Below are 8674 nucleotides of genomic sequence, written 5' to 3'. Positions count from 1 at the left end.
TCAGACCCTTTTCCAGACGGGGCGATTTGGATTCTTCGCAAGCTCAGCCCGCAGGTATTCCAATTCGGCCTGCAGGTATTGGAATTTCATTCCATGGTAGTCATGTTGGAGCAAAACTTCCTTGAGGCGTGTTAAAAAAAAAAACTTCCTTGAGGCTTGACAGATATGGTAGCCCCAACAGTGATTCACTCTTGCTGTCTCGAAGATAAATCTTGAGCACCTCAAGCTTAGGAGTTGCTCCTTGTTCAAACTTGAATGATTTGTGGGTACATATGTCTTCCAATTCCAGGGCCAGCACCAGCAAGCTCGGGAAGGCGCCTCAGGATGAAAATTTATAAACAAACTTTCACCCTGAAAAGACTTCTTCAACAAATGTAGGCGTGCCAGGTTTGGAAGATTCCCAAGGACCTCCATGATGGCTTCAGCATTGACATCCAGAAGCATGGTGCTCCGCAACTTGAGCTTCACCACATTCTTGAGCCCCTGGATCCATTCAGGCAATTTGACTAGGTTGCCATATAATTTGAGGCTCTGCAATTTTTCTGGAAACGAGAAAATTCCATCCAAGCAGCCACATAAACCTGGCTCCCCCTCTGACTGGATTGACAACGACTCCAGGTGGCTGAGACCAGCAACTGTTGTACACAACTCCTGGCCATTTTCCTTGTTGATGCCAGTCACTCCCAGTTTGCGCAAATAGGTTAGTCTTTTTATGTCCTGTAGAATGACCTTACCCCATCGTCCAACATTCACAACACCCAGTGTCTGCAGAGCTTTTAGCTTCCTCATCCCTCTTGGCATGTCCAGGTGCATCGCAGCTGCAGGGAGCAGCCAGCAGCACACCATAATGCAGATATCATGATGGTTCATGCCTTCCATACAAGAAAATGCAAGTGCACACCAGGATAAACAAAAGGCCATCGAACATAGGGGCAAAAGGCATAGCCTTCTCCTCATTATCCGTGGGATGAAATCTTTGACCGAGTCCTCCTCACTTAACGGTGTTTCGCCAGCACGAAGATTGGTTATCTTCAGAAGCTTGATGATGGTCTTTGGCAGCATCAGTACATTGGTATCTCTGATGTCTAGTGTCTCAAGTTGCCTCAGGTTACCCAATGAATCTGGCACGTGAAAAATATATTGACATCCTCTTAGAGAAAGGTATCTTAGGTGAAGAAGCTTTCCAATATGCTCAAGGTGATGAGCATGTAGGCCTGTGCTGTCTTCCAAGTCTAGCACTCGTAGCATAGTCATCTTGTCAGAAATGAAAAATGATTTCCACTCACCAAAAACTGTTATTGATCGCACACGGGACATCTCCACTATGCTCTTGAATTCACTCTGGTCTCCCTCCCAATTTCCATTTAAAGCAAGGTGTCTTGCTACGCTCCGGGTGTTTAAGCTGCAGCCTTGCTCAAGCCTAAAAACAAGATTTTCTTCTATTGACTTCGAGATAGCAATTTCACGGATTAGATCATGGACTTGGCAGGAATCAATTCTTGTTGTACTATGAATTGATTGTTGAGATGGCAGGATTATGCTCCTGCTTATAAGTTCCATGAAATAAGTATCCGCTATTTCCTCTGCAGACTTGTCACGTACCTCCCTTGAGTAACCCTCTGCACTCCACCGACGCACCAAACGTCGCCGCCCAACCTTATAGTCTTCAGGAAAGATGGGCATATACAAAAAACAAGACTTAAGATGATAAGGTAAACCATCATAGCTTCGCATAAGGACGGTCCTTATGGTCCCAAGCTCTGGATTCATCTCCAACTCAGCGCTGATGTGATCATTCAATTTCCTCCATCCCAAAGAGGGTTTTGGTTGGTTTGCCAAGAAGCCGCCTATGGTGACTATTGCAAGGGGAAGTTGGCCACACTTCCTCAGGATCAGTTCTGTCTGTTCAACCAGCTCAGGATATTGTTTATTCAAATCTACAGTTTCCTTGAATACCTAAAATTCATGAGATGAAGTTATTTTAGTACTCTTGAAATTAAATCAGGTATGGAATAATCTTTCAATCTATTCATTGGAGCGAATATGCTAGAATTGGCCGTTCTCGTATATACTAACACTTTTTACATTTCAGGATTAAAAAATGGGAAATAGAAAGCCACTTATCAAGTTTAAATTTTCTGCACCCAGAAGCATATGCTTCAGGTAGTTTAAAAAAATGCAATACAATACAATCAAGAGTTTTCAACGACTAGAAGGCATACATCTACAAATTAATCGATTAATACACACATTTCTCAAACAAAGACATGCTAGAGGATGGACCAACTGTTGCCCTTCATGGACACACCAGATATTGGTGGGCGGACAAACAGCTTAATCAGCTTGATTTGGTCGGAACAATTGGGATTTGCAGTTGGGGTATATGATTGGACAATATATTATTAGTGTTCGGAGGAATGTATTATACTAAACTCATAAATCACGAATTATTCCTACTCCCAGTATGAGTCAGTCAAGCAACTATGGCAAAAAGGAAAGGAATATGTAGATCAAGGTACGTTCAAAATTACAACTAATCCTTCTTGTTCAACAGGTAAAATGAAATGAGAAAACCCTAGGGCATGACTGAGAACTACAAATCAAGGATGGCAATTCCTTGTAATTACATACCTTTTTAGTGAAGAGATCACGCCCATCCTTGTATTCTAAACCTTTGAGCTTGTATATATTAACTTGTTTCTTTGAACAATGCTTAGCAATATTCTCTTCCCTGGTGGTGACTATGATCCGGCTTGTATTTTCCATTTCACAAAAAATAGGTATTATCATGTTCCATTCGGCAGTAGATGATACATCATCAAGAATAATCAAGCACTTCTCCCTTTCTAAAAGCCTTAGCAAATCCTGGATTACCTCTGCAGGTGACATCAATAGTGATGTCTTCTTTGTTCTGCCCATCCGATCCAGCATGTGCCTCTTTTCAGAAGATTCTCTATCTAGTTGCGTAAGTAAACTTCGAAGCAGATCTTCAAGAATGAAAGGGTGCATGACTGTGACACAAGCACGCCTCTGAAACGTACCACTAAGCTCTTGGCTTTGGTAGATTTCTTTCACTAGAGTGGTTTTTCCAAGACCACCCATTCCCCACACCGAGATCACCTGAAATTGTTGGGTAGCTTGATTTGAAATTAGTTCAATAATTTCATTTTTTTTTCTTTCTCTCGCCCAACAATATGAGATTCCTCCAAAGCAGCCACCCTGGTCCTGATGCGAACAAAGCTCTTTCTGATTGCATTTTTCCCATCAGAACTCTTAGACTGATCCTCTGACATCTCACATGTGGGCCCTATAAAGTTGCTATCAGCACTGCTAGTTGCTCTGTTTGGGCTTGATCCCGTCGTAGTTAAGTCTATTTTATCTTGAGAAACCTGTGCACAAGTGAGCAGTGTTTGTCCAGGTTAAGAAACCTATACATGTACCCGCAAAAAAAAACCTATACATGAATGAATGAACATAAATTAATGCAAGTACAAAAAATGCACTCAAAAAGTTCAAATGCAATCTCCCTGAAGTTTTCCTATCCCAGTTCATGAAATGAAATCTAAAAGACAAAATAAACTCAACTAAAACAGGTCCAGATTGGCATACATTCCTACTTGCACGGAAGTGTATGTTTGGGCGCAACTACAATAGAAAACAACCTTGTGGTAGAAGAATAGAAAAATCCATCCTGGACCGTCAGATCGAAGATGGATGGCCCATATTCTAGTGGAGATATCCCAGTCCACTTCATGGACATTTTATGGAAAACCCCCTGCTAATATGTAGATATAAAACACATTTTTTATAGTAATCACCTCAACTTTCTCATATTTAATCATTTTGTCCTCGGTAAATAAGATAAATTTTCAAATCCTCTCAACGTTGAGGCCTCATCTTTGCACATATCTGTTGCATGTATACTTGAGTACAAATAATGGCTTCTACAAGCAAAAATTGAACATGCTGGCACCTAATTTTTTTTTGCCAATATCCATCACAATATTTGTAAACACATTAAATTTATGCCATCTCATTCAAGTATATGTCAAACTGAACCATCCCAGACAAATAGTTGAGCACACGTCAAGTTAGACCATCCCAGGCATGAAGATCTGAGTAGATGTGAAACTGGACCATCCCACACATAAATAGTTGAGAACACGTCTAGTTAATTAGACCATCCCAGGCATAAAGATCTGAGTACATGTGAAACCATCTCAGGCACAAATATTTGAGTACATGTCACTCTAGAGTCTGGACCATCTCACTCACTAATGTCGAGTACATTATCAATCTGGAGCAGCAGAAGATACACAAGAGACATGCAATACATAACATGGCATGGACATTTCTAGTGTTGTGCTATCTTGAATGCAGAGAACAGGAAAGTTGTAGCGCTTGCCTCCGGTGCTCGTGCTTCTTGCTCATCAAGTTTTATGTGCTGGAAAGATGACATCAAACATATAGGAATCAGTTTGAGCACAAGACCATGTATGTATCACACATCCGTACTTAAAAATATTTGCTCCTGAGCTAATCTAATGAGTATGCATTAATAATATCATTTGACTAGCAGGAAGAGAACTGTATGCTGCATAGTCATTTGTACACTTCACTTAATATCATCACTAAACTTGCAATAACAATTTGGTCAGGTATAAATTCTGCCATACAGGGGAGAGCTTATTTCTTGCATACAAAGAGGTAAATTTTTTGCCTTTATTTTACAATCAGAGTGTTATTACAACCAAATGAGGAAAAGAGCAAAGAGCTAACAAAATTGTTTCACTAAAGCAAAACGATGCCCGACCACGACGGCACCTTCTTGTCCCTTTGCTCACTCACCTGTTAATCTTCTCGCGATGGCTGCTGCTAATCTTTGAATGGTTGTTGTTTGTTCTCTAGTTACACGGCTCACTTTTTTGCTAATTTCCCATTAGCTAGAGGTAGCTAGATGTGCACGTGTTGGTACTCATGGACTCACTGCTTAGCACGTGGTGGGTTAATTTGGCAGAAAGAATTCTTGTCCTTGTTTTGATTTCCTTGCTATCAAGTTCATCCTTGACTACTAATACTAGTACATCAGATTAACTAACGGAAAACATTTGCCTCTGCTTAAAATAAAGCCCAAATCATCAAATTCCTCAAGCAATGGATCGGCAACATGATTTTTCTGTACAACAACAGCAATACATCAAACGATCTGACCTATATACATGTTAACAAAGAGGATATATACTTGCTTCTGTTATGTTGTTGGGGCAGGCACGCAACAAGTGATAGCAGAATATTCGAATGGCTGCTACACAGGCCAGGTGCTCTGCTGCTAGTTAAACTACAGAGGTCAGGGCTAGCTACAAAACGAGTCAGCGAGTTTGAGGAGTGAGGTTGCGGTACAATCGTTGTACTATCCTCGGCTACAGGCGATAGAAGAAAGAATATGCATCAGCATCTTGTGGTTCAAGCAAACTGAAAATATTTTCTCCCTGTTTGTTCATGTATGACGAAATCTTAACTCAAATATAGAAAGCTTTCTGGGAATAAGAAAAAATAACCATAGATCCAACTAGAAGATACTTACCCATTGAATGATCATTTATTCCCAGAAATGGTACTCCATTCTATTAGTTTTTACGCTCTTTTCATCTACATTCGATCACATGTGGCAGGGGTCTCCAGAGGTCCTGAAAATAATCAAGTGTGATTTCCTTATCACAACAACCAGAATGGGTCAGTAACAACGTTTTCTAGAACTTCATATAATGGATCATGTTTAATAAGGTGCGCACCAAAGCTCAAGATACTTATATGATGGAACAAGAAGAAGGGCAATGTGGCTGATTGTACTGTTTTCCTAATTTCATCTCAATTGAAAGAACCATTTTGGTGCATGGCAAACCTGCATTCCTGAAGACCCGAGGTCTGTTCTTTGCCATCAGCAGATGTCCGAGCTAGGCATGGGGGTAGGCGGGCTACCTGTGGAGAATGGCTGGATGAGGCAAGAAATATAGTAGATCGAGAAGCCACATGTGGACAATGACTCGATGGGGTAAGAACATGGTAGATCGAGGTTGTCCTCTAGACGTCGGAGAACGATACCTGGAGATTTGCTCGCCCAGTGTCGCAGCGCAGCACAGAAGAGGTCCGCCCGGGCAGCCCGACCGGCGACCGCCGCAGGCGAGACGACCTAGATTCGTTGGGGCGGAGATGGAACGGTGCCTACAGTGGCCAAGGTCGCCGATCTAGGTACAGGATCTACACCCCCGTCGTCATTGGCAAGCTAGAGGGAGATGGGCTTGCCTTTAGGATTGGGGATTTTTTTTTTCGAGCCTCGGCCGCCGCTGCTCACATCGGAAGGAAGAAGGAGATGACAGGTCAAAAGAAGAGAGGAGATCGAAGCAAAAAAAACAAACAGAAGTAAGGGACTATTCTGCAAAGAAGAGCGCACAGATCCACCACTAGAATACGGGCCATCCATCTTCGATTTGACGGTCCAGGATGAATTTTTCTATTCTTCTACCACAAGGCTGCTTTCTATTGTAGTTGCTCCCCTTTGAATATTACCTTCTCATGGAAAGCATAAATAACCTGATCACCAGATATTTGCCTGAGCTCCGATACTATGCTTTCTTCCCCTGCACATAAGCTTGCAACTTCCACTTGAGCAGTGGACACTATGATCGTGCTTCCTGTCTTGTTGTTTGGGAAGCATATTTTGACCCGATCCCACTCCTCAATGGTCGACAAGTCATTAAGCACAATCAGGTACCTGCTCCCGCTCACGTACTCATCAAACTTCTCAGCCAGCTCTTGTGGATTCTTCTCTATTCCCAATAGAGCTTTAGCCCCTATACCCATGTGAAATTGAGTCACCAAACTCTGAATGAAGTCTTGTGGATTAAAGGGATGTACCAGCCTGACCCAAGCTCGGCATGGAAACTTGCTTTTAATATCTGGATTATCATAGACCGCCCTGATGATGGTCATCTGCCCGAGATCAGCACTTATTCCCCACACTGCAATCACCCTAAGGTCATTTTTATTGTTGTTGACCAGGTGGAGAAGACCCACCTTTGATTTCTGCTGCTTCGCAGTGTGCCTTGCTCCGTCAATGCCAAACAGTGCTGCAGACATAGTACTAGACCGCTCAGCAGCCATGGCGGCCTTGGAGCCAGAGCCCTTGATGAGATTGTAGCGCATGTTCCTCTGGCTGACATCCTCAACATTGGCTCTGAGTTCCTTCATTTGCTTGGCCACACGTCGCCGATCGAGCAGCGCACGACGGATACGCCACCATGACTGTTTCTCAAGGCGAACGGCGAATTCCTGGAGGGTGTCTTCGACGTCATAGGCCACGTCACGGACTTGTTTCACCAAGACCTTGACCACCCTGCTGTCGTCTCCATCTTCATGGGCGGCCATGAGAAAAGCCTGCATCATCTCGAGCTCGTTGGTGATGAAGATCTGATCACCCCGAACTCCAAGCTGCAGAGCCACCTCCTCCGCCACGGCGGATTGGGCGTAGCGAAGGGCTCCATTCAGCACGGACTTGCCAACGCTCAGCGTGGTCGCTTCCATCAATTAGCCTGGTGATTGATTGGTTGTGAGTTTGTGTCAGAGACAGTAGTGCGAATGCTATAGAGATGAGGCGTAGGATGATGGCTTAAAAAGGAGGAGCTCAAGTTGTGCAATTTGCAGTAACAAAAGTGAACAAGATATTGTTAGAAAAAGAAGACCAAGACTAGGCTGTGCTAGGAGGTCCAAGTCCTCCTAATCCTAATAATTAAACTTGCGTGTATCTTCCACTAGGATGACTGGATGAGCATTTGGATGGAATGCGACGCCTCAACAAGACTGCGAGGGGTAGCTTACTTTAGTTCGTCGACATAAAAAAGAAACGAGCTTGATTAAGACCACATCAGTAAGTTGGCTTCTTTGTGCGTGGGGGTGAAATGAATGGACGCACCCTGCTGCAACTCTGTTCACACTCATGTGATCCCAATTAAGGCAGAGGACCCAGTTAAGAAGAACGGATCTGCGGTCATGGAGACGCGAAATTCATCGCACGGGGACGGTGAGATAAAGAGGAATTGGAGAGGGCTCACCGTCTGATCGGAACTGGCCCGCCGGAGCTGAGGAAGAATCCACCGGCTCCGCCGCCCAGCAACGGCGGAGGTGGCGTCGATGGCGGGCTCGCGTCCGTCCCATACTGGCGCTCCTCCGGATACACGTAATCGAGACAGGGCGGGCTTGGCCGACCGGTTGCATTCGGCAGGCGGACGAGCGGAGCTGCAGTTTACGGCGGAGGGGGTGGCGGCGCGATGGGGAATAGGGGGCGGCGGCTGGGCGAACGGTCACACGACCTAAAAGAAAGAAAGAGATGCGAAGAATAATGGGTGACCTGGCGGTATACCTGGCCATGGGCAGCACGGCCCGGACGGCCCAAAAATCCTGGGCCGAGCCGGGCCTGAGGGTGCCATTGGGCCGGGCTCGGCCAGGAAATTGAGCCAGATAGGCCGATCAGGCCGGGCTCGGGCTTGCGAAAAACCAGATATTCGTCGTAGTTAGGCGGGGCCGTGTAGGGTTTTTTCAGGCTCGTGCCCGATTTATTAGGCTCGATAGTCCGGCCGGGCCGGGCTGGCCCGACATATGCCCAGGTATACCAGGCACT

The 8674-nt window shown here is 44.6% G+C and overlaps 1 pseudogene; it reads right to left on the bottom strand.

The window, feature by feature from the left end:
* On the bottom strand, window positions 1-7869 carry LOC125542927 (annotated as a pseudogene).
* Between the last annotated feature and the right edge of the window lie 805 nt (window positions 7870-8674).

Source organism: Triticum urartu, chromosome 1, assembly GCF_003073215.2.
Source record: "Triticum urartu cultivar G1812 chromosome 1, Tu2.1, whole genome shotgun sequence".
NCBI lineage: Eukaryota > Viridiplantae > Streptophyta > Magnoliopsida > Poales > Poaceae > Triticum > Triticum urartu.
Note: the sequence above shows the minus strand (reverse complement) of the source record. Positions and strands in the feature narration are given on the sequence as shown.